The sequence below is a fragment of the Mustelus asterias genome, unplaced genomic scaffold (assembly GCF_964213995.1).
Source record: "Mustelus asterias unplaced genomic scaffold, sMusAst1.hap1.1 HAP1_SCAFFOLD_84, whole genome shotgun sequence".
Classification (NCBI taxonomy): Eukaryota; Metazoa; Chordata; class Chondrichthyes; order Carcharhiniformes; family Triakidae; genus Mustelus; species Mustelus asterias.
The window spans coordinates 239,486-264,769 of NW_027590138.1; the positions used below are offsets into that span (position 1 = coordinate 239,486).

The 25,284-nt window shown below is 43.7% G+C and overlaps 1 protein-coding gene and 4 non-coding genes across 5 annotated transcripts in view; 2 read left to right on the forward strand and 3 right to left on the reverse strand.

Moving 5' to 3' along the window:
- The window catches only part of LOC144483888 (uncharacterized), a 435,358-nt gene that overhangs the window by 180,386 nt on the left and 229,688 nt on the right, over positions 1–25,284 (forward strand). The gene's annotated exons all lie outside the window — the stretch shown is intronic.
- On the reverse strand, positions 5,664–5,736 carry trnav-aac (transfer RNA valine (anticodon AAC)). The gene has a single exon. It is a non-coding gene; the product is annotated as a tRNA-Val (tRNA).
- Positions 13,466–13,547, reverse strand: trnal-uag (transfer RNA leucine (anticodon UAG)). The gene has a single exon. It is a non-coding gene; the product is annotated as a tRNA-Leu (tRNA).
- On the forward strand, positions 24,429–24,500 carry trnac-gca (transfer RNA cysteine (anticodon GCA)). The gene has a single exon. It is a non-coding gene; the product is annotated as a tRNA-Cys (tRNA).
- trnan-guu (transfer RNA asparagine (anticodon GUU)) lies at positions 25,138–25,211 on the reverse strand. The gene has a single exon. It is a non-coding gene; the product is annotated as a tRNA-Asn (tRNA).

A 25,284-nucleotide genomic window follows, 5' to 3' on the forward strand; every position in this document is an offset into this window, starting at 1 on the left:
TTCAGCTGCAGGAAAGTCCAGTACATCCGCACTGATTCTCGATTTCCTCAACTGTCTGAGTGGTTTTCCCTATTTCTTTACTCTGAAGAACGATGTTAAATAATGGTTCCACGCAATGTGCGCCATTTCCTCAAGTTCAGTTACAGTTTCACTTGTGTCTGCCTTTTTGAGCACACAATGCTATTCGACATGGTTCAGATGATGATTCACTTTGTTAGTCTGCATCAACAAAGCCATTAAATTCTGTTGTGGACTGAATGAGTTGCTGATATGTCCATGGTGTCAAAACAGCAGCATCTATTTCCTCTCATTGCGTCATAAAAATACAAGATCTCTGATTTTGCTGAAAGATTTTGAGGCCGAGGTCAGAGCAAAGATAACATGGCTTTAATATTGAGTTTCGGATAATGTTCAGCAACAAATTTCAATCATGTAAACTTGCCTCACCTTAACGAACAAATTTTAATAATATTTCGGCATGGTTTTGAACGAGGGATTTTCCGTGTGTGAGGCGAATGCAACCACCATTACACTACAGAAACTGCTGGCGTCCCTAGGACCCAAGGGGAATCTCTTGAAATGTTGCAACACTCATTGGGACTGCTGTAGACATATTGATCCAAGAATGATTTTAATTTGATTTGATTTATTATTGTCACATGTATTAACGTACAGTGAAAAGTATTGTTTCTTGCGCGCTATACAGACAAAACATACCGTTCATAGAGAAGGAAATGAGACTGTGCACTTTGCAATGTTACAGTCATAGCTAGGGTGTAGAGAAAGATCAACTTAACGCAAGGTAAGTCCATTCAAAAGTCTGACAGCAGCAGGGAAGAAGCTATTCTTGAGTCGGTTGGTACGAGACCTGACTTGTGTATCTTTTTCCCGAAGGAAGAAGGTGAAAGAGAGAATGTCCGGGGACGTGGGGTCCTTAATTATGCTGGCTGCTTTGCCCAGGCAGCGGGAAGTGTAGACAGAGTCAATGGATGGGAGACTGTTTGTGTGATGGATTGGGCACAATCACGACCTTTTGTAGTTCCTTGCAGTCTTGGGCAGAGCAGGAGCCATAGCAAGCTGTGATGCAACCAGAAAGAATGCTTTCTATGGTACATCTGTAAAAGTTGGTGAGAGTCGTAGCTGACATGCAAAATTTCCTTCGTCTTCTGAGCTCGTGGAGGTGTTGGTGGGCTTTCTTAACTATAGTGTCGTCATGGGGGGACCAGGGCAGATAGTTGGTGATCTGGAGACCTAAAAACTTGAAGATCCCGACCCTTTCTACTTCGTCCCTGTTGATATAGACAGGGACATGTTCTCCTTTACGCTTCCTGAAGTCGATGACAATCTCCTTCATTTCGTTGACATTGCGGGAGATTATTGTTGCTGCACCAGTTCACCAGATTCTTTACCTCATTCCTGTACTCTTTCTCATCATTGTTTGAGATCTGACCCACTACGGTGGCATCGTCAGCAAACTTGAAAATCGAATTGGAGGGGAATTTGGCCACACAGTCATAGGTATATAAGGAGTATAGTAGGGGGCTGAGAACACAGCATTCTGGGGCACCGGTGTTGAGGATGATCGTGGAGGAGGTGTTGTTGCCTATCTTTACAGATTATGGTCTGTGAGTTAGGAAGTTCAGGATCCAGTCACAGAGGAGGTGCCGAGGTCCAGGTCACGGAGTTTGGAGATGAGTTTCGTGGGAATAATAGTGTTGAAGTCTGAGCTATAGTCAATAAATAGGAGTCTGTCCTTGTTATCTAGGTGATCCAGGGTTGAGTGCAAGGCCACGGAAATGCCGTCTGCTGTGGACCTGTTGCGGCGATAGGCAACTGTCGTGGATCCAGGTAGTCCGGGAGGCTGCAATTGATTCGTGCCATGACAAACCTTTCAAAGCACTTCATAATGATGGATGTCAGAGCCACCGGCGGATAGTTATTAAGGCATGCTGCTTGATTTTTCTTAGGTACCGGGATGATGGTCATCTTCTTGAAGCAGATAGGGACCTCAGATTGTTGTAATGATTGAAAATGGTTGACAATGGCAAAGAACAATAAGAGGCCCTTCGACCAACCATGCCTATGCCAGTTATTTGATTACGAGGTACCCAACTGATGTGCCGGTGCGGGCTTGGTGGGCCGAAGGGCCTGTTCCTGTTCTGCACTGTTCTTTGTTCTCATTTCAATTTCCTCCTCTCATTCCATGAAGCTGATTTTTCTCCCTTTCAAGTCATTGTCCAATCCCCATTTGAAGAAGGAGTTTCCGTGGAATCCGTGTACAGTTTTCTTGAAGTAGCAACGTTTCCCTGACCCAATGGCATGAAGGATTGGATATAGCTTCCCAGTATAGTTTTCATTGTAAACGTATATTTATTTATGCAATTGATTTCATATCGAATTTGCAAAACGAGTTTAATCGGATGAAGCATCTCCTCATTATTTCGGAATCATATCTAATATAACTACCTTAACTCCACTAATTTCCAAAGGGTGTGGAATATAACAGAGGAGAATGAATCATCTATACCTGAAGCAGTCTCGTTGTGTTGTCCCGAACATCCGATCTGACAACCTCGAGAATGGGTGGGGAATCTGTCTTACCTACACCGACCTCACATGGGGCGGCACGGTGGCACAGTGGCACACTGCTGTCTCACAGTGCCAGGGACTCGGGTTCGATTCCTGGCTTGGGTCTGAGTGGAGTTTGCACGTTCTTCCTGTGTCTGTGTGGATTTGCTCCAGTTTCCTCCCACAGTCTGAAAGATGTGCTGGTTAGGTGCATTGCCATGCTACATTTCTCCCTTAGTGTACCCGAACAGGTGGCGGAGTGTGGCGACTAGGGGATTTTCACAGTAACTTCATTGCAGTATTAATGTAATCCTACTTGTGACATTAATAAATAAACTTTAAACATGATATGGACACATCCAGAATGTGTTTGGCTGTAAAAAGAAATACACCCATTATTGCTTATTCTTCAAAAGTGTCCACTGTTGAGTCATCAATGAATGATCACCATTGATGAGAAATAGATTTCTGGCTGTTCTTTTTGTTAAAATGGACAGTTCCATCGCAATGAATATCTAACACGATATTGCCGCACTGACACGACCCCAGGGAATTCCAGTTCAGTAAGTTTACTCTGGAGCTAGTACGCTTTCGGGATTGTCAATGGGTGAACTTCTCTTGAGTGTGTCAGTGGCTGTGTTAATCTGTTTGTTTATCTTCCTTAGTGATTGTCTGTGTGTCTATGTTTGAGTCGATCAGTTTGAGAATCGATCACTGTGTTTACTTGTCCCTGTGTCGATGCTTTTGTTGATTCTGTGCGGTATACGAGGCTTCTAGTGAACACGGAGTTGGGGTTATTCATGTATTTTCATAGTTAGCAACTCAGACTAATGTGTCAGAAATCTACAGAATAATTCTGGATTTATAACGAGGGACGTTAGAGTTGATGACAGTGTCTGGGCATATATCTATATGGTTATATATCCTTACACGTGTTTGTCTTTGCACGTGGCCGTGTGCGTATCTGCTTTCCCCGTGTCTGCGTGAGTTTCCTCGGGTGCTCCGGTTTCCTCCCCCGGTCCAAAGATGTGCGGGTTAGTTTGATTGGCCATGCTAAATTGACCCTACTGTCAGGGGGATTAGCGGAGTAAATGTATGAGGTTACGGGAATAGGGCCCGGGAAGCTTGTGATCGGTGGGCCGAATGGCATTTTTCTGCACTGTACAAATTCTTTGATTCTATTATCTAGATATGTGTCAGTCTTTACAGGTGGCCGTGTGTGTATCTGTTTCCAATATGCAGCAGTGCTGTCCACGGGAGGGCGCTCTCTGATCACTGATGAAAAATCACGATTCCCTTCTGGAGGAAGCGAATGTTTGAAGATGTAAAAATGGGCGGAGAGACGGAGTCACTTGCGACCTCATTACAGTCCACTGACTGTTTCAACTTCTCCATTTCCGGGTCTTATGCAGACAGTGATCACTGCCTCTGTTTCTGGTGTTCAGACTGGAACTATGGGGGTGAAGCTCTGTCTGTCTCTGGTTATTGTCCCGATGATGTGGAGATGCCGGCGTTGGACTGGGGTGAACACAGTAAGAAGTCTCACAACACCAGGTTAAAGTCCAACAGGTTTATTTGGTAGCAAATATCATAAGCTTTCGGAGTACTGCTCCTTCGTCAGATGGAGTGGAAATCTGCTCTCAAACAGTGCAAACAGACAGAATCAAGTTGCAGAATACTGATTAGAATGCGAATCCTACAGCCAGCCAGGTCTTAAAGGTACAGATAATGTGGGTGGAGGGAGCGTTCAACACAGGTTAAAGAGATGTGTATTGTCTCCAGACAGAACAGCTAGTGAGATTCTACAAGCCCAGGAGGCAAGCTGTGGGGGTTACTGATAATGTGACATAAATCCAACATCCTGGTTTCGGCCGTCCTCATGTGTGCGGAACTTGGCTATCAGTTTCTGCTCACCGACTCTGCACTGTCGTGTGTTGTGAAGGCCGCCTTGGAGAACGCTTACCTGAAGATCCAAGGCTGAATGCCCGTGACTGCTGAAGTGCTCCCCCATAGGAAGAGAACAGTCTTGCCTGGTGATTGTCGAGCGGTGTTCATTCATCCGTAGTTATAGCGTCTGCATGGTTTCCCCAATGTACCATGCCTCGGGACATCCTTTCCGCTGTGATGCTGCAGGTTCCGATGGTGAGACTGAGAGCCCATGTCACTGAATTCAGGAAGATAACCGTTACTTTCAATCTGATTCTGCGACTTATCCCGAACATCAAAATTCAAAACCGTTCTTCTGGCAAATATCGAAGGGAGCAATGACTTCTGCCCATTCATTAATGCATCATTTTCATTTGTCTTCGAATCATCTCAATCAATTGTACTCAGTAATAAAAGCAAATTACTGCGGATGACAAAAGAGAAAATGCTGCAAAATCTCCCAATGTCTGACAGCACCTGTAAGGAGTGAAAAGGGCGGATGTTTCGAGTCCAGATGAAACTTTATCAAAGCTCATTGTACAATTGTACTCAGTATTTGTTTCAATATTTAATATCAATGCGTTATTTAACACATATGTCTTCATTATGAATTGAATATCTCTGAAATTGAACATCACTGAATTGCAAACATAACTGACCAACAGAACGAATCGAATCACCGGGTAATACAGATTCAAATTTGAGATTGACTATGGTCAGATTTTAAACAAAGTCAACTGCATTTAAATGGAGGAGAATCAAGAATGATCTGTTCGTGACAGTTGAGCCTTTTTTATTACGGGCGTGAAACATTCATGCGCATAACTTCTGGACGTTTACCGGAAAGTCCAGTAGATCCGCGCTGAGTCTCGATTCCCTCATCTGTCTGAGTGGCTTTTCCTGTTTCTCAGTGATGATAACGATTTTTAAAAGATTCTTCTGTGAAATGTGCGCCATTTCCTCGCACGGGATGCGAATAAGTGTTCGGTGTCAAAATCGAACTTTCCTGTCAGTGCGTCAAAAAAAAGCGTTTCTTATTTCACAGAAAGCATTTGAGGGTCATGTCAGAGCAATGATAACATGCCTTTAACATCGAGGCTCGGATCATGATGAGCAACAAACTGCAATCAAACAATTTTCCCTTGCATGACATGAGGAAGCTTAAAGAATGTTTCTGCCTGGTTTCGAACCAGGGACCTTTCGCGTGTTAGGCGAACGTGATAACCACTACACTGCAGAAACAGCTTGAACCACAACGCAGCAAATCTGCCTGTCTGCAATGTTCAACTACGCTGTGATGCTGCAGGTTCCGATGGTGAGACTGAGAGCCCATGTCACTGAATTCAGGAAGATAACCGTTACTTTCAATCTGATTGTACGACTTATCCCGAACATCAAAATTTAAAATCGTTCGTCTGGCAAATATCCAAGGGAGCAATGATTTCTGCCCATTCGTTAATGCATCATTTTCATCTTTCTTCGAATAATCTCAGTCAATTGTACTCAGTAATAAAATCAAATTACTGCGGATGAGAAAACAGACAATGCTGCAAAATCTCACAATGTCTGACAGCACCTGTAAGGAGTGAAAAGGGCGGACGTTTCGAGTCCAGATGAAACTTTTTCAAAGGTCATTGTACAATTGTTTCACTTTTTAGTTTCAATGCATTATTTAACACTTATGTCTTCATAAAGTTGGGATCTGATGTTGCAGTTGTATAGAACGTTGATTCGGCCGCATTTGGAATACTGCGCCCAGTTCTGGTCGCCACACTACCAGTAGGGCGTGGACGCGGTAGAGAGAGTGCAGAGGAGGTTTACCAGGATGTTGCTTGGTATGGAAGGGCTTAGTTATGAGGAGAGATTGGGTAAACTGGGGTTGTTCTCACTGGAAAGACGGAGGATGAGGGGTGACCTAATAGAGGTCATAGAATCATAAAAACCCTACAGTTCAGAAGGAGGCCATTCGGCCCATCGTGTCTGCACAATCCCACCCAGGCCCTACCCCCACATATTTTTACCCACTAATCCCTCTAACCTACGCATCCCAGGACTCTAAGGGGCATTTTTTTTTAACCTGGCCAATCAACCTAACCCGCACATATTTGGACTGTGGAGCACCCGGAGGAAATCCACGCAGACACGAGGAGAATGTGCAAACTCCACACAGACAGTGACCCGAGCCGGGAATCGAACCCGGGACCCTAGAGCTGTGAAGCAGCAGTGCTAACCACTGTGCTACAGTGCCGCCCCTGTGTATAACATTATGAAAGGCATAGATATGGTGAACGGTGGGAAGCTTTTTCCCAGGTCGGTGGTGACGTTCACGAGGGGTCATAGGTTCAAGGTGAGGGGGGTGGGGGCGGGTGGAGTTTTAACACGGATATCTGAAGGGCGCATTTTACACAGAGGGTGGTGGGGGCCTGGAATGCCCTGCCGGGCAAGGTGGTGGAGGCGGACACACTGGGAACGTTTCAGACTTATCGAGATAGCCACATGAACGGAGTGGGAATGGAGGAATACAAAAGAATGGTCTAGTTTGCACCAGGGAGCGGCGCGGGCTTGGAGCTCCGAAGGGCCTGTTCCTGTGCTGTATTGTTCTTTGTTCTTTATTATGAATTGAATATCTCAGAAATTGAACATCACTGAATTGCAAACATAACTGCCCAACAGGACGAAGCGAATCACAGGGTAATACAGATCGTAATTTTTAGGTTGAATATCGTCAGCTTTTAAACAAAGTCAACTCCATTTAAATGGAGAAAAATCAAGAATGATCTGTTCGTGACAGTTGACCCTTTTTTATTATGGGCGTGAAACATTCAGGCGCGTAACTTCCAGACCTTTACCGGAATGTCCAGTCGATCCGCACAGAGTCTCGATTCCCTCATCTGTCTGAGTGGCTTTTCCTGTTTCTCAGTGATGAAAAACGATTTAAAAATAGATATTCTGTGAAATGTGCGCCATTTCCTCTAGTTCACTTACAGCATCACTTGTATCTGTCTTTTTGAGCACACACTACTGTTAGATATTTCAGATGGTGGTAAACCATATTAGTCTGCATCTATCAACTCATTTAATTTTGTTGTAGACTGAACGAGATGCGAATATGTGCTCGGCGTCAAAATCGAACATTCCTCTCAGTACGCCAAAAAAAAATGTGCTTCTTATTTCAGAGAAAGCATTTCAGGGTGATGTCAGGGCAATGATAACATGCCTTTCACATCGAAATTCGGATAATGTTGAGCAACAAACTGTAATCAAGCTATTTATCTTTACCCGACATGAGAAAGCTTAATGAACATTTCTGTTCGGTTTCGGGCCGGGGGCTTTGCGCGTGTTCGGCGAACGCGATAACCACTCCACTACAGAAACAGCTCGAAACACGCTGGAGCAAATCTGCCTGTCTGCAATGTTCAACTACGCTGTCTTGCTGCAGGTTCCAATGGTTCGACTGAGAGCCCATATCACTGAATTCAGGAAGATAACCGTTACTTTCAATCTGATTGTTCGACTTAACCCGAACATCAAAACTTAAAAGCGTTCGTCTCGCAAATATCTAAGGGAGGAATGACTTCTACCCATTCATTATTTCATCATTCGCATCTTCCTTTTGAACAATCTCAATCAATTGTACTCAGTAAAGAAGCAAATTACTGCGGATGCTGGAATCGGAAACGAAAAGCGAAACTTCTGGTAAGTCTCACAAGGATTGGCAGTATCTATAAGGAGTGAAAAGAGCTGACGTTTCGAGTCCAGATGACATTTTGCCAAAGCTCATTGTGCAATTGTACTCAGTATTTGTTTCAATATTTAGTATCAATGCATTATTTCACACATATGTCTTCATCATGAATTGAATATCTCTGGAATTGAACATCACTGAATTGCAAACATAACTGACCAACAAAATGAATCGAGTCACCGGGTAATACAGATCGCAATTTTAGGATTGAACATAGTCAGCCTTTTGAAAAAGTCAACTCGATGGAAATGGAAGAGATTTAAGAATTATCTGATAGTGACCCTGGAGCCCTTTTTATCATGGGCGTGAAACATTCAGGCGCATAAATTCCGGCCCTTGACAGGAAAGTCCAGTAGATCCCCCCCCCCCCCCCTCCACCGCCCCACCCCACCCCCCCCCCCCCCTCCGAGTCTCGATTCCCTCATCTGTCTGTGTGGCGTTTCCTGTTTCTTCATGATGAAAAACGATTTTTAAAAATATTCTCCAGTGAAATGTGCGCCATTTCCTCTCGTTCACTTACAGTATGACTTGTATCTGTCTTTTTGAGCACACACTACTATCAGATATTTCAGATGGTGATTAACCATATTAGACTGCACCTATAAACCCATCAAATTCTGTTGTAGACTGAACGAGCTGCGAATATGTGCTCGGTGTCAAAATTGAACATTCCTCTCAGTGCGTCAAAAAGAATGTGCTTCTTATTTCACAGAAAGCATTTGAGGGTGATTTCAGAGCAATGAGAACATGCCTTTCACATCGAGGCTCGGATGATGTTGAGCAACGAACTGAAATCAAGCAATTTTCCCTCACCCGACATGGGAAAGCTTCATGAATGATTCTGTCTCGATTCGAGCCGGGGACATTTCGCGTGTTCGGCGAACGTGATAACCACTACACTACAGAAACAGCTCGAAGTATGCTAGAGCAAATCGGCCAATCTGCAATGTTCAACTACGCTGTGTTGCTGCAGGTTCCGATGGTGCGACTGAGAGCCCATGTCACTGAATTCAGGAAGATCATCGTTGCTTTCAATCTGATTGTACGACTGATCCCGAACATCAAAATTCAAAATCGTTCGTCGCGCAAATATCTAACGGTGCAATGATTTCTGCCCATTCATTAATGCATTATTTTCATCTTTCTTCGAATAATCTCAATCAATTGTACTCAGTAATAAAAGCAAATTACTGCGGATGAGAAAAGAGAAAATGCTGCAAAATCTCACAATGTCTGGCAGCACCTGTAAGGAGTGAAAAGGGCGGACGTTTCGAGTCCAGATGACACTTTGTCAAAGCTCATTGTACAATTGTACTCAGTATTTGTTTCAATATTTAGTATCAATGCGTTATTTAACATATATGTCTTCATTCTGAATTGAATATCTCTGAAATTGAACATCACTGAATTGCAAACATAACTGAGCAACAGAAGGAAGCGACTAACTGGGTAAGGCAGATCGCAATTTTGACATTGATCATCGTCTGCTGTTAAACAAAATCAACTCCATTTCAATGGTAGAGATTGAAAAGGCATCCGTTAGTTGCATTTGAGCCTGTTTAAAATGGGCGTGAAACATTCAGGCACATAAATTTTGGCCATGTTTAGGAAAGTCCAATAGATCCGCACTGAGTCTCGATTTCCTCATCTGACTGAGTGCTGTTTCCTATTTCTTTCTTATGAAGAACGATTTCAAAAAAAATGTTGTCGGAAATGTGCGCCATTTCCTCTCATTCGCTGACACAATCACTTGTGTCTCTCTTTTTGAGCACACACTGCAATTAGACATGATTCAGATGGTGATTAACTATATTAGTCTGCACATATAAACCCATGAAAGTCATTTGTGGGCTGAAAGAGATGCTAATATGTGCACGCTGTCTAAATCGAAAATTTCCTGTCAGTGCGTCAAAACAATCAGCATTTCTTATTTTACAGAAAATATTTGAGGCCGAGCTCATAGCAAAGATAAGATGGCTGTAACATCCAGATTTGGATGGTGTTCAGCAACGATCTGAAATCACACAGATTTCCCTCACCCTGCATGGGAAAACTGATGAATGTTCTGCCCGGTTCTGAAGCGGTGATCTTTCACGTGTTGGGCCAATGTGATAACCACTACACTACAGAAACAAGAGAATGCGCCACGCCGCCAATTGGCCTGACTGCAATGTTGAACTACATTGTGTTGCTGCAGGTTGTCATGGTCACATTGAGGGTCCATGTCACTTAATAGAAGAACAAATCCGTTACTTTCAACCTGATATCTCAACTTATCTTAAACTTCAAAATTAAAAAGCGTTCGTCTGGCAAATGGCTCAGGCAGCAATGGTTTCGGTTCATTCATTAATACATCATTCTCATCTTCCGTCAAATAATTTCAAACAGTTATATGAAATATTTGTAGTTATTCAACATTTAATTTCAATACGTTTATTTAACACAGATGGCCTCATTCTGAATTGAATATCTCTGAAATATACAACATTTTCTTGGAAACATGTCTGACCAACAAAAGAAATAGAGTCACTGGGTAATACCCATGCCATGATGTTTATTTGAGATTGACCACATTCATTCTTTAAAGAAAATAAAATGTACTTGAATCCTCTTTATTCTGTGTGTGAAGTATTCTGGCGCCTAAATCTCGTCCATCTATCGGAAGTCCAGGAGGTCCGCACTGAATCTCGATTTCCACATTTGTCTGAGTGGCTTTAATTATTTCTTTACTGTGAAGAGCAATTTTACAAAGGTGCTTCTGTGAAATGTGCCCATTTCCTCCAGTTCAGTTACAATTTCAATTGTGTCTGTCTTTATGAGCACACAATACAATTCGATATATTTCAGATGGTGATTAACTAGGTCAGTCTGCACCTCTAATCCCATTAAATTAATTTGTGGACTGCACGAGTTGCGAATATGTGTATACACAATGGAGTTCTTTATTCCCTGCTTCCTCAAAGAGAGCATTTCTGACTTTCCGAAATGCTTTTGAGGCCGAGATCAAAGCCAATATAACATGACCGTGACATCGGATTCGCATGAGGTTGAGCTATGAACTTACATCATGCAGACTTCGCTCTTACTTAATGACAACGATCCAACAGTGTTTCTGCCTGGTTTCGAACCGGGGACTTTTCGCGTGTGAGGCGAATGTGAGAACAACTACACTTCAGGAACAGCTGACAATGCCCACGTGCAGTTTCACTTGTACCTGTCTTTTAGAGCACAGACTACCATTAGACATGTTTCAGATGGTGATTAACTCTGTTAGTCTGCACCTATTAACCCGTTACATTCTGTTGTAGACTGAACGAAAAGCTAATGTGCGCATGCTGTCAAAATAGAAACATTTATTTCCTGTCAGTGCGCCAAAATATTCAGCATTTAGTTTACAGGAAGCATTTGAGGCCGACGTCAAGCAAAGATAATATGAATCGAGATTCGGATAATATTCAGCAACAAACTGAAATCATTCAGATTTCTCTCACCCGACATGAAAAATCTTAATGTATTCTTCTGCCCGGTTTCGGACCCGGGTCCTTTACAAGCACTACAGTACAGAAACAAATGATAGCATATCGCACTCAATCGACCTGACTACAATGCTCAACTCCACTGTGTTGCTGCAGGTTCGCATGGTTAGATTGAGAACCCATGCCACTTCATACAAGAACACACTCGTTACTTTCAACCTGATGTATCAACTTATCTTGTAATTCCAAATTAAAAAAGCGTTCCTCCAGCAAATGCCTAAGGGAACTCAATGAGTTAAAGCTCAATTGTTTCAGTTCAGAGTTCAGAAGATGTTGAGTAATATCCGGCCCCAGTGGTGATTGGTTCATTCCTTTCCAGCAGGAGACACCCAATCAGCTCACATCTCCTTTATCCGACATTTCACCCAATCAGTTCCGAGTGTCTTCAGTCTCCAATTCATGACGTCAGAGGGAGGAGCAGGAACCATTTGAATCTGTTCTCAGAACAATGAGCTGAACAGAACAACATAAGAGAATAGGGAAGAGGAGTTGCAATGGACCATTTGCTCCTTCATTAGGGCCTGTTCCGCCATTCAGTAAAATCATTGTTGATCTCCCTCACAGTAAGAAGTCTCGCAACACCAGGTTAAAGTCCAATCAGTTTACTTGGTCGCACGAGCTTTCGAGAGACTGCTCCTTCATCAGGTGAGTGGAGAGTTGGGTTTAGAAACAGGGCATAGAAAGACACAGACTCAATTGCAAGATAATGGTTGGAATGCGTGTCTTAACAGCGAATCAAGTCTTTACAGGTACAGACAATGCGAGTGGAGAGCGGGGACAATGACAGGTTAAAGCAGTGTGAATTGTCTCAAGCCAAGCCAGTTAGTAGGATTTTGCAAGCCCAGGCCAAATGGTGAGGGTGACAAGTCGTGTGACATGAACCCAAGGTCCCGGTTGAGGCCGTTCTCGTGTATGGAAATTGGTTATCAGTTTCTGCTCAGCGATTCTGCGTTGTCGTGCGTCTTGAAGGCCGCCTTGAAGAACGCTTACCCGAAGATCGGTGGTTGAATGCACTTGACTGCTTAAGCGTGCCCCGACAGGAAGGGAATACTCTTGCCGGGTGATTGTCGAGCGGTTGCCATTCTTCTGTTGTCGTAGCGTCTGCATAGTCTCGGCGATGTACCATGCTTCGGGACATCCTTTCCTGCAGCGTATGAGGGAGACAACGTTGGCCGAGTTGCATGTGTATGTATCGTCTACCTGGTGGATTCTGATCTCACGTGTGATGATGGCATCCGGGTCGATGATCCAACACATCTTACAGAGGTTGCCCTGGCAGGGTTGTGTGGTGTCGTGGTCGCTGTTCTACTTGAAGGCTGGGCAGTTTTCTGCGAACAATGGTCTGTTTGAGGTTGCGCTGTTTTTTGAACGCAAGTCGTGGGGGCGTGGAGATGGCCTTTGCGTGATATTCGTCTTCATCGATTGTACGCTGAAGGCTCCGAAGAAGATGTCATAGCTTCTCCACTCCGAAGCTGTCTTGGCTTCTGCACTCTGGGGACGGACTGGAGGAGGAAGGGCACTCTGAGGGCTGTGTCCCGTACTTGTCTTCTGAGGAGGTCGGTGCGCTTTTTTGCTATGGCGTGTCGGAACTGTCGATCGATGAGTCAAGCGCAATATCCTGTTCTCACAAGGGCGTCTGTCAAAAACGACACCGCTCAGACTCCTCCGATCAACCCGAGCTGTTGGACTCTGGCAGCGGTGGGATTCGAACCCACGCCTCGAGAGAGACTGAAGCCTAAATCCAGCGCCTTAGACCGCTCGGCCACGCTACCACACGGGCAGTCTTGATAATCATGTCGTTTCATTGCATTAATACTGAAATATATCAAAATCTGTGGAGTTGGGATGGGCCCTGACTAAATCGTAGCCGAATCACATGATCCTGAAATGCGCAGCAAACAAAAATCATCTCCAGTCAGAAACACAATGAGCTGCAGTGAAGGGCCGGCTCCATTTAAACTGTCCTTAACCTCGTTTAGCTCCCAGAAAGGACAATATGGCTTCCTGTTGAATTTGCTCAGGGTCTTCACTTGAGAAAGGACAGGACACAAGGCGAGACTGGGATTTGTGCGTTCTGCCTGGAAATAACTGATATTTGTTCTCACGCATTGGAGGAGAGCAATAAATCTTCATTTCCTGACCTGCAATCAAAACAGCAGTGAAAGTTTCAAACTCTAACCAGCAGACCAACAGATTACAGCGCGTTTTACAATTTGCTTTGCCCACGATCCTTTTGTTATTTTAGTTTCCACGCCAGACCACTTGCACCAGAAACTTCTCCTGCAAAATGGCACCTTCCGTTTCAACACCAGAGAAGTGTTCAGCCAATTACAGGAATAATTCCACGACAGTTATCGCGTCCGCCTCCCACGGCGTGAAACTGGTAGAATTTGTTTTCCAAATCATTTTCACTGCAGACTGAGGGAAAAGTTATATATTCATATATTTGCAAATTTTAACGAGTCTGATGGGTTTCCCCTGCATTTTCTAGTTGTGAAGTCAGGGGTCACTCCTTGAAAAGGGCAGAAGGTAAGGTTCGGCACAGAAAACGAGGGAGGATGTATTATTTGACACAAGGAATGATAGACAAGGCAACATTGAGCTGGTGATGGCGGAACTCGGGTGTTCCAATGGTGCAAAGTCAACGTCTTCACGGCCATGGTCTCGATGGCAGGTGACAAATGTGGAAATAAGTTGAGTATTTTTTTAAATGAGAAACCCGTCGATTGTGTGACGGAAGAGGAGGAAGAGAATGGCTAAAATGACGATGATCCGCTGATTGGGGAAGTCACTGTCAGCTTCCCTGCTGGTCGAGTGGTTTGGATTCGGCACGTTCATCACTGTGGACTGGATTCAATCCCCAGCCAGAGGGTAACTCGTTTGTATTGCTGTGTGAACTGACACCATGAAAAGGAATTCCGCATTGAATGAAACCAGATCTGGCAGCGTCCGTGGAGAGAGAAACAAAGTTAATCTTCCAGCTGGATCTTTCATCAAAGCTGGAAAAGTCGGAAATGTAACAGATGGAAAACAACTGCTTGGCTGTGATTCCAAAATATTGTGAGGGGCTTGAGGGGCGAAATGTTCTATCCAAAATCTCAATCATATTCTAACCCATTGCCGGTATTATTCTGAGCAATAGTTACCTTCGACTGTTAGCGGAGCCGCATGGTCTTAATTACTAAATTTAAGTTTCAATATCTGAATTGCTGTGGATTCAAATCCCACCACTGCCGAAAAGTGCAGCTCGTTTGTCTTTTCAGCGAATGGCATTCTGTAAGAACGAAAAAGGAGGAATGAAAGGTGCAGCGTGACCTTCTAGAACAGAAGGTTCTCGACAGCAACTTTTGTTGCTGTCACTATTCAATGATTTAATATGAGTAACACGAACACATTGACACCGGTTGCAGTGGTGGCCAAGCGGCTCAGGCGGTGGATTTGAAATTATTGTTTTCTCACGGAGATTTGAACCTCACCCAATGCGCTGCTCAGCATTCATTCCTTTCGATGACTGCAGAATTATTATTCTTTCAATGGAATCAAAATCTTTCAAATATTCCCATCTGTTTTTCCTGCTTCACTTCGCATTCCTTCATTTCTGTTCATCAGCTAGAAATCACCAAAACCCCAGCCAGAAATGGAACAAAACTGAACCCAGTTAGTGACATCATTGATCTATGGGTGTTTGTGTCTTGTCCGCCCTCTGTCACTCTCGGTGTCTGTGTGTGTTCCTCTGTGCATCAACGTGATTCAGTTCCCAGAGGGGGTGAAGACATTTTTTAACACCACAAACTGCGTTCACTTATTGATATACGTCAGTGGCAAATGGTAGAGAATAACAACATGTTTGAAAGTTGCGAGAAAGATTGACTGGTACAGGCTTTTTTTGACTGGCTATTGCTTATTGACTCAGTCGCCGTGTGTTGCACAGCAGAGGATGATTGAAATTTTCACTGATCAACATTTAAACAGACAGTGGATTCACTCGGTGTGATGTTGCATTCCAGTTCTATATCTACAACTACAGCATCAATTTCTACCAGTTACTGTGAATCCCATATTTCTAATCGATTGGAAATATACAACAGCATGAGGGGGTAGAGGGGGTCTATTTGGGGGCAGGGCGGGGAGAGGGTCGGTGGAAACAAGCTCTCAGCATGTACACTGTCAAACAGTCTCGTCTGTTAGAGGGGTTCTATTTGGCGCAGGATGCTCTCAAACCTCCTCCCTTTCAGTTGGCAGCAACTTTCCTGAACAATTTTCCAACAGAAATCCTGCGGCAGTTTAAATTCAGCGTTTCACTGCCTGGATCCAATTCAATTCCCATTCACGATGCTGTGCTAATTGCTGTACCTCGCAATCAGTTACTGGTTTGCAAAGAGTCATATTGGACTCGGAAACTTAATTCTATATCTTGCTCCACATTTGTTGCAAGCCCTGTTGAGAACTTACAGCACTTTCTGCTTTTATTATAAAATGAATAATAGGAGAAGAAGCAGACCACTCAGTCCATCGGGATTGTTCCGCTATTCAATACCATCTTGATCGATCTTGGGCTACAACTCAGTTTTTCCACCATCTCCCCTTATCGCTGAATTCCCCAAGAGACCAGAAACTTGTTCATCCAACCTTAAATGTACTCGATGATGGGGCGTACATAACTGTCAGGTACAGAGAATGCCAAAGATTCTCAGCCCTTTGAGTAAAGTAATTTCTCCTTATCTTAGCCCGAAATGATCAGCCCCTTATCTGTTCCACAGTGGGTTAGATTCCCCGACCAGCAGAAAAAAAACAATCTCCCATCAAACCTACTCAGAGCTGTGTCGGTTTAATGAGATCGCCTCTTATTCTTCTAAACTCCAGAGAATTTCATCACAGGACAGCTCCCTCACCCCAGGGAGCAATCTGGTGAATCTTCTCTTTACCGTTTCCAATGCAAGCACGTCCCTTTGACTATCACACCTGCACAGAATATTCAACATGTGGTTCCAACCAGCCCTGTGCAACAGCAGAAACACCTCGTTATTCTTGGACTCCAGTCTGCCGGCAATAAAGGCCAAAATGTAATTCCACTTCCAATTACCTGCTGCACCTACATGCGAGCTGAATGCATTCCTTGTACCAACGAATCTATTCTATTCTTAATATCAACATTTACATTTTCAACTCATCAAATATATCCTGCTCTTTCTATTTTTTTATGAAGAAGAATAACTTCTCGTTTTTCAAGTTTGCACCTGATCTGCTCCTTCACTCAGAAAAGCTCTCTGTTTCATCTCGCAGTCTGTTGGATTCCACCCCACAGCTTCTATCAACTAAGCTTGGTCGACAGCGAGAGTTGAAGGCACGATCCCTGGTTGACCAAGACCAGGGCTCTATCCACTCAGCTACGGAGCCAAGCGCTGCAAGTTTTATACATTGCGTGGAGTATTATCAGTGGATTGAGGAGCAGCATAGGGATTGAGGTCGGAGATTTTTAATCTGGTGGAGATTTTGATTTGGTGGAGAGCAGGAAATTAAAAGAGGCAACTTGAAAATGACATGATTTGACATGTGTGCTCTGTGTGTATCTGACATGTATGTTGTGCTTGTTATGTGATTCTTCTTCAGAGTTTATCGTTAGTGTTACATGGATTCATAGAGTCATAGAGTCATAGAGGTTTACAGCATGGAAATAGACCCTTCGGCCCAACTTGTCCTTGCCGCCTTTTTTTTAAACCCCTAACCTAATCCCAATTGCCCGCATTTGGCCCATATCCCTCGATACCAATCGTACCCATGTGACCATCTAAATGCCTTTTAAAATACAAAATTGTACCCGCCTCTCCTACTGCATCTGGAAGCTTGTTCCAGACACTCACCACCCTCTGTATGAAAAAATTGGCCCACTGGAGGCTTTTGTATCTCTCCCCTTTCACCTTAAACCTATGCCCTCTAGTTTTAGACTCCCCTACCTTTGGGAAAATATATTGACTATCTAGTTGATCTGTGCCCCTCATTATTTTACAGACCTCTATAAGATCACCCCTCAGCCTCCTATGCTCCAGAGAAAAAAGTCGCAGTCTATCCAGCCTCTCCTTATAACTTAATCCATCAAGTCCCGGTAGCATCCTGGACTTGCATCTCTGACTTTTCCAACTCCGATGCAAGTTCATCCAGCTGGAAGATTTAGATATTGCTCCCTTCACAAACGCTATGAGGCGGGTTTTCATTAAATGAAGAATTGGACAAAAAGTTATTCACTCTGTGACTGGGAATTGAAACGACGTCACGGCGCCGATTCTGGTCACTAGACCCTCAGAGACGCTGATGTGAGAGATTTGTAATGAGTTGATCATCTCTGTACCCATTGCTTCATTTCCAATAACTTTCAATAAGAATGACGGGAGGCGTCCATGACAGGATTTGAGCCTCAGTTAGAAAATCCCAATCTACCCCTGGGCCGGGACTGCAGTCTCAATGTTTGCAACCCTGTGGTTATATCGGCAGACAGCCATTCAGCCTGTGTTCCCGTTTGTATTCTCTGTCGGAGCAACTCAATTCCTTCCAGTCTTGACAAAGGGTGATCTGGACTAGAAACGTCAGCTCTCTTCTCTCATAACTGATGCTGCCAGACTTGCTGACATTTTCCAGCATTTTCCCGTTTTGTTTCCGATTCCAGCATCGACAATAATTTGCTCCACTCCTTCCACATGCGCTTCTTTACCTCAACAACTGTTTACATTGGTCAGTGTCTCCGCTTTCTTCCTGCCAAAAACGACACGGCACAAACTCCTGCATTCAATCTGAACTGCTGGATTTCAGCTGCAGGGACCAAAACTCAAGCCCACTCGAGCAATGGCGGGATTTGAACCCACAGCTTATACAGAAACTGGACCCAACTACGGGTTTAAACTGCTCCGCTACGCTACCCCGTAACGCTACCCCGTAACGATCCTGCTCTTTACTGAAAGCGTTACTGAAATTCAGTAGCAGCAAAGGAGCTGAGAAAGGCCATCAGTCGGTTTGAGCCTGCTCCTTCACTGAATCAATTCATCCTGAACTGTGGAACAAACAGAAATCACATCCAGTCAGAAACAGAATCAGCTGCAGTGAAGGACCGGCACCATTTAAACTGCCTTAACCTTGTCTGATTCCCAATATCCTGCCAGATATGACATGAAAACCTCCTGTTGAATTTGCTCAGTCTTCACCTCAGGACACGAGGAAAGATTGTGTTTTATATGTTCCACCAGGCAATACCTGACATTTGTTTTTATGGTTTGGATGAGAGCAACAAATCTTCATTTCCTGACCTGTAATCTGAACAGCAGTGAAAGTGTCAAACTCTAACCATCAGACCAACCTATTTTACAGTTTTTCCTTATCCACGCTGCTTTTGTTATTTTAATTTTCGCGCCAGATCACATTCACCACAAGCAAGTCTCTGCCGCAAAATGGCACCTTCTGTTTGCACCACAGTGATATATTCAGTCCATTACAACAGACAACAGGCATTCCACGCACAGTTATTACTTTCGCTTCCGACGGTTCAAAACTGGACAGAAACCTTTTCAAATATTGTCGTTGCAGAGTGAGGGAAAGGTTTAATAATTCAGTGTGAACGCTAAAATCTGACCGATTTACTATCCAGATGTTAGTTTACATCACCATCTCTATCGTCAGCGCTTTGCAGCCTATCACTGTCTTTCTGCTACTATATTTGTTCTTGACCTGTTGCAAATGTGACCTTTCCAGCTGTGATGTAGACATGCAAACCTCACTCGGTTGATGTTAGGAGATCTGCTTTTATTTTTAATAGTTTGCCGAGAGCAAAATATAATCGTTTCCTGAGCGGGAATTGAAACCAAACAACACTGGGGTGGTACTGAACACAACCCACTGGACATCCAGGGTCACGGGTGAAATGTGTTTTTCAAATTGACTTACGATACATCTCTTAATATGTCCAGTTTGGATGGAACATGGACTGCTGCAGCTAATGATAACACCGTTTGAGATCGCTGGGACATGAAATCGACAGTGAGGTAAAATAGTCCCACAACATGCTGAAGTGATCGGGGTATATAAAATTCTAAAAATAATTGATAGATTGAACGTTCACGAAATGTTTCTTCTCATGGGGCAATGGAGAACAACAGGTCAAATATATAGGTTGAGAGGCGGTAGATTTAAAACTGATTTGAGGAGGAACTGCTTCTCGCAGAGGGTCGTGAATTTGTGGAATTTCAAGAAAGCGACAGATATATTCCTAATAATAACAGGGATGAGGGGATATTGGAACAGGTAGGGAGGTGGATTTGAGAACAGGGAGAGATCAGTCATGAACTGATTGCATGACGGTTCAGGCTCGAAGCACTGAATTTGCCCACTTCTGCTCCTAATTCTATTTCCTAAGTGTAACTTTCAATTTTCTAAACCCACCAACTCATCACTGTGGCTCCAATGTAATCTACGTACATTACATCCACAGGTTCCCCTTCATCCACAACTCAACTGCGTCCTGTAAAGGACTTGGGAATGGCCCCATTCTGTGGTGTAATTACTTTAAAATTCTTTTTTCCCCTCATTTAAGCCCTCCTGATTTACACCCGGCCAGAGGTCTCCCCTCTTGTTATGCTGCTGGATAACACTTGTTTAAAACCTCCTAATTTCTTACCATGCCCCGTAGTAATCAAAGATTATGGAGGTAAAATATGAGATTTGTTTTCCTATGTACACAAGCTGTCTGACTTTCTGAGTTTTTCCAGCATTTTCACCTTGCACTGCAGAAATCTGTGCAGCTTTGAATGGCAATGGAAATATTTTCATTGAACAATTTCCCCAGCAGCGGCTCGTTGGACAAGGGGTATGATTCGGGCTGAGGGTGTTAACATCACCAACATGCGAGATATCCCGGGTTCAAAGGCCGAGCGAGAGTTCTCAATCAGCTGTCGTTTCGTATTGGACAAGTCAAAGGTTTTGTAAATGTATTTGCAGTGCAAACGGTGGGATTGGTTTTCGTGGGATTTGGTATGAGAACCTGGGCACACAGTGCAGGCAATCTATCAACACAACACTCACACAAGAAAATCAAGACATTAAAAGGTGAATATGCTTGTGGCCACTCACTTGATCTCTGGTCACCAGTTTAGAGGACCCCATGTTTGTTGGTTCAGGCAGCTGGCTGTGTGTATATTGTTATTCATTCATGGGTTGTGGATGTGTACCTCACTCGCTATTTCTGTTTTTCATTGTCTCTATATATCTCCCTCAGAATCTGTTAGTGTCTCTGACTGTGTTTTTATTACGTTGACCGATTTTGATCCTTGCTGTCTTCATTCATTCGCTGTCTCTGTGCATCCGAGGTTCACTGAATTGATTTCTGCGTTTCTCCTGGGAGGAGAGATTCAGTGGGGTGAGTCTGTTCGCTCTGGAGTTTAGAATAATCAGAGGTGATCTTATTGAAAAGTCTGAAAGTAGGAAACAGTTTGACAGTGTACATGCTGAGAGGCTGTTCCCCCCACCCCTGGCTCGTTTATTATGAACAATAAAAAGGTGAATTGTGTAAGAGGAGTTTGGAATGTTTGGGAGAGGTGAAGCTGAGCATTGGAAGATGTGAATGATGTAATTGATGATTGAGAGGAAGGGATAGGAAACTTGGGGATTCTGTAGGTCGATTCATTGTAAACTTTGAAATCAGAGCAAGTATAGACATCAGTTGGAAAAACAATATTTGTCTCCATGCATTTTAGGTTATGGAAACGAGCCTGATCCATGTGCCTGGCGAGCTCAGTCGGTAGAGTATACGACTCTTAATCACAGGACCGTGGGTTCGAGCCTCACGTTGGGTGGCATCGTTTTAAACTTTGCCCCATTCTTGGGTGAATTCCAGATCTCCGTTCCTCCAGAAGTGTCACCGCTCAAACTGAGTCTTTCTCCTTTCTGCGTTGTTTATCTCAGAGTTGTGGGTTTGTGACTGAAAACTGCCTGCAGTTCACTGGAAGGCGGGAGTTCAGCGCTGAACTCAGCGAGAGGTTTTGTTCTCATTTATTATGAGATTCAAACCCAGATCTGCGAGATTGTGTCAGTGGGAACAATAATCAGCTCCATTGTAATTCAATCACTCCAGCCTTCCATCCGATCAAAAGACCGTTTGTCCTTTCCTCCTCTCCCTCTCTATTTTCCTTGATTCTGTACGTGTTTGTAAACCATTAAATGACACATTTCTTCCAGTTAGGGTCAAAGGTCAGCAACCTGAATCATTCACTCTCTTTCCCTCTCCACAGAAGCTGTTGAAGCCGATGAGTGCTTCTAACATTTTCAGTTTTGAGGTGGGATTTGCAGCAACTACAATACCTTGCTGGGGATGACAGTGGATCACTTTTCTCTGACTGAACCTTACCTGTTTGAACAGTTAAAGGGCTGCGGTTTTAAATAATGAGACACCAGAATATGTCACCCTATTTGACATGAAATGAAACAAAATGAGAATTAATCCTTTCATAAAATGCTGCTAATGCAATATATATTTCATTGTCAATGCCAGCATTTGTTGTCCATCCCTATTTCCCACTGAACTGCGTATTTTGTTGGGCCATTTCAGAGGGCAGTTAAGAGTCAATCACATTGACTTGAGTTTGGAGTCCAATGGAGGCCAGAAAGCGGAAGGATGGCAGATTTCCTTCTGCAAAAGGTCCAGATGAGTTTTCATGACAATCAGAAAACAAGCTTCATTACTGAGACTAGCTTTCACTTCCGTTTCAGTTCTAGATTGTGGTGGGATCGGGACCTGTGCGCCTGAGCCACGGGATTCATACTCCACTGATTTTACCACTACGTCACCATCATCCCCGAAGGGTATAAGTGTAAATCCTTCACATGGAACAAACCGCTTAATTTCACATTGAAAAAATAAGATTTAAAGCAGTGTACTGTGGAAATCATTGTCAGAGACTCAGGATACCGGGGAATTGATGAGATATCGATTGCGTTCATTGAAAGACAGAAAAATGTGGTGAATCCTCAGTGTGAGTGATGAAGGAGCTGCGCTCCGAAAGCTAGAGATTCCAAATAAACCAGCTGCACTTTTAGCTGGAGAGAATTCTTACCGGGCCCTGAAGGGCATTTGATTTACAATTCGCAAAAAGATGATTTTTATAAAATTAACAGCTTTCAGCAAATCGCACCGCAATCACATTGCAGACGGTGCAGTGGGTTACTCTCCTGGCCTCATTGCATCAGCTCCAGAGGACGATTGCTCAAGAACACAAAAAGCTCAGCGATAAAGAGGTCGACGGCTTCATTCATCAGCGGTTACCCGAGAGCACAAGACCTTTCTCCTATACCACACACGCACGCACGCACCCACCCACCTGCCCGCCCACCCGCACGCACCCACCCACACACCCACACACACATGCACACGCACGCACACTTGCTCAATAATACTCAGGACACCTCAATTTCCTTGTTGGTCGAGTCGTTAGAATTCGCCGCCTTCAATGCCATGGTCTGGGTTCGATTCCCGGTTAGGGAATGATGATTCATTGCTCTCGTGCAACACATGAATTAAGGAGAGTGGGTATTGCTTCCTGATTTAAAACGGGAGCGATACTTGTGGCAGGTTGAACAGCAGGGAGGAAAAATCTGCCCCAATCCACAATCCTGTCAATTACCCACAACAATTAATATTTCCATGAAGAAGTCTCACAACACCGGATCGATTTGGAATCAAGAGCTTTCGGGGCGCTGATAAAATAAAGCAAATTTATTTTATTATCGGAGCAATTGAACCAGTTGGACTTTAACATGATGCTGTGAGTCTTCTTATTCTGCCCATCCCAGTCCAACACCCGTATCTCGACATCATATTTACATTGCAATTGCTGGCACCTCCTGTCAAAATGAGTGAGCTACCTTCTGCTGCATTAAATTTCACTGTAGCTCACCACATTCAAAGAGTAATGTTTGTTATAAACCTTATTGTAGTTAATCTGTTGAAAAGGTTCAGCTTATCACAGCTGCGCTTTCATCACACTGGAAGCGAATGTGAAAATATGAACAGTTTCAAAGCTGAACAACGTGCACAAGATTGGAAGGTGAGTGCAACCGTGAGTAATTGGCACTGTGCATATTCCTGTACTCAGTTTCTGGGAGAATCAGGAAGATGAAATTCTGGTGGTCCAGTGCTTAGGATTCGGCGCTTTCAGAGTCATAGATCGGCTTCGATATGCTAAGATTTAAAGTTTTTCATAATCCGTTCAACAAACCTGAATTGCTTCCTGATCGAAAACAGCTCTGTCAGAAGCAGTGCAGTTAGATCTATAATTCTGTGTTTGAATTGGAAATGTCACATGGGCAACAGTTTAAGAATAAACACAGATAGTGAAAGGCCGTGATAGGCTGCAAAGCGCTGCCAATAGAGATGGGGATACAAATCTGTATGACAATGGGGTAGATTTTATCGATTAGGTTGACACAAATATCTCCTCGACCTGGATCCAAATCTCAGCCAAATCACAAGAAAACATCTCGCTAACTTAAACACTAAGCTTTCCGACTTCACTCAGAAACCAGTAACTCTGAGACAAAGCGGGATGCAGTCTGACCACTCGATCCCCCTCCACACTTAATAAGAATATGTTGGATCCCGTGAACCAGCTTGCGACTGAGGGGGTGTAGCTCCGCGGTAGAGCATTTGACTGCAGATCAAGAGGTCCTCGGTTCAAATCCGAATGCCCCCTTCCTTGTCGAGCTGATACTTTTTTTTCAATTGGAACTGTCTTCCATTGGCTGCACAGCGCTTTGTGACGTCCAGCAACCGGGAAAGGCGCGACATAAATACAAGTCGGTCTTTCATTAATTATCTTTAATCCCAATCCTTTGGTTACTGACCCTCGTCAGTGGAAACAGTGTGTCCCTATCTGCTCTATCAAACAGCCCTTTTCCATGTGAACTATCTGCTCTAAATCTCAGGACTTTGCAATTATAAAAACAGCATTCTGGTGAAAGTTTAACTCAGTCCTCATTCCACTGATCTTTGCCGACTTGCTGTGTATTTTCCCTATTGAACACATTTCAGGTTGCGACAGACGGATTCCTGAGAAATCTGAGAAAGAAGGGGAGTGTGCAGGAAAATGGAAACCCAAGATCAAACATGGGTTAAAGTTTCGAGTTCAGTTATTGAGTTTAATAATATTTGAAATATATAAATTGTTACAAATAAGATGTTGGAGATAAATGTTCAATAAACTAACGTCAGCTAACGGTAGAGGCAGAAACACACGATAAGTTTTTTTTTAGTGTTGCCCAAGGACTCAGTGACACTCAAAAACCGAGAGACAATGAAAGCAGATGGAGAGGAAAAAAAAGTGACAGTCCCGTCCCTGGATGGTCTCGAACCATCAACCTTTCGGTTAACAGCCGAACGCGCTAACCAATTGCGCCACAGAGACTGACGAAAATGAAGCTTACATGGCATCCTAAATCAGGGTGACAGCGTGTTGGCTGCAAGTTAGACGCCAATTC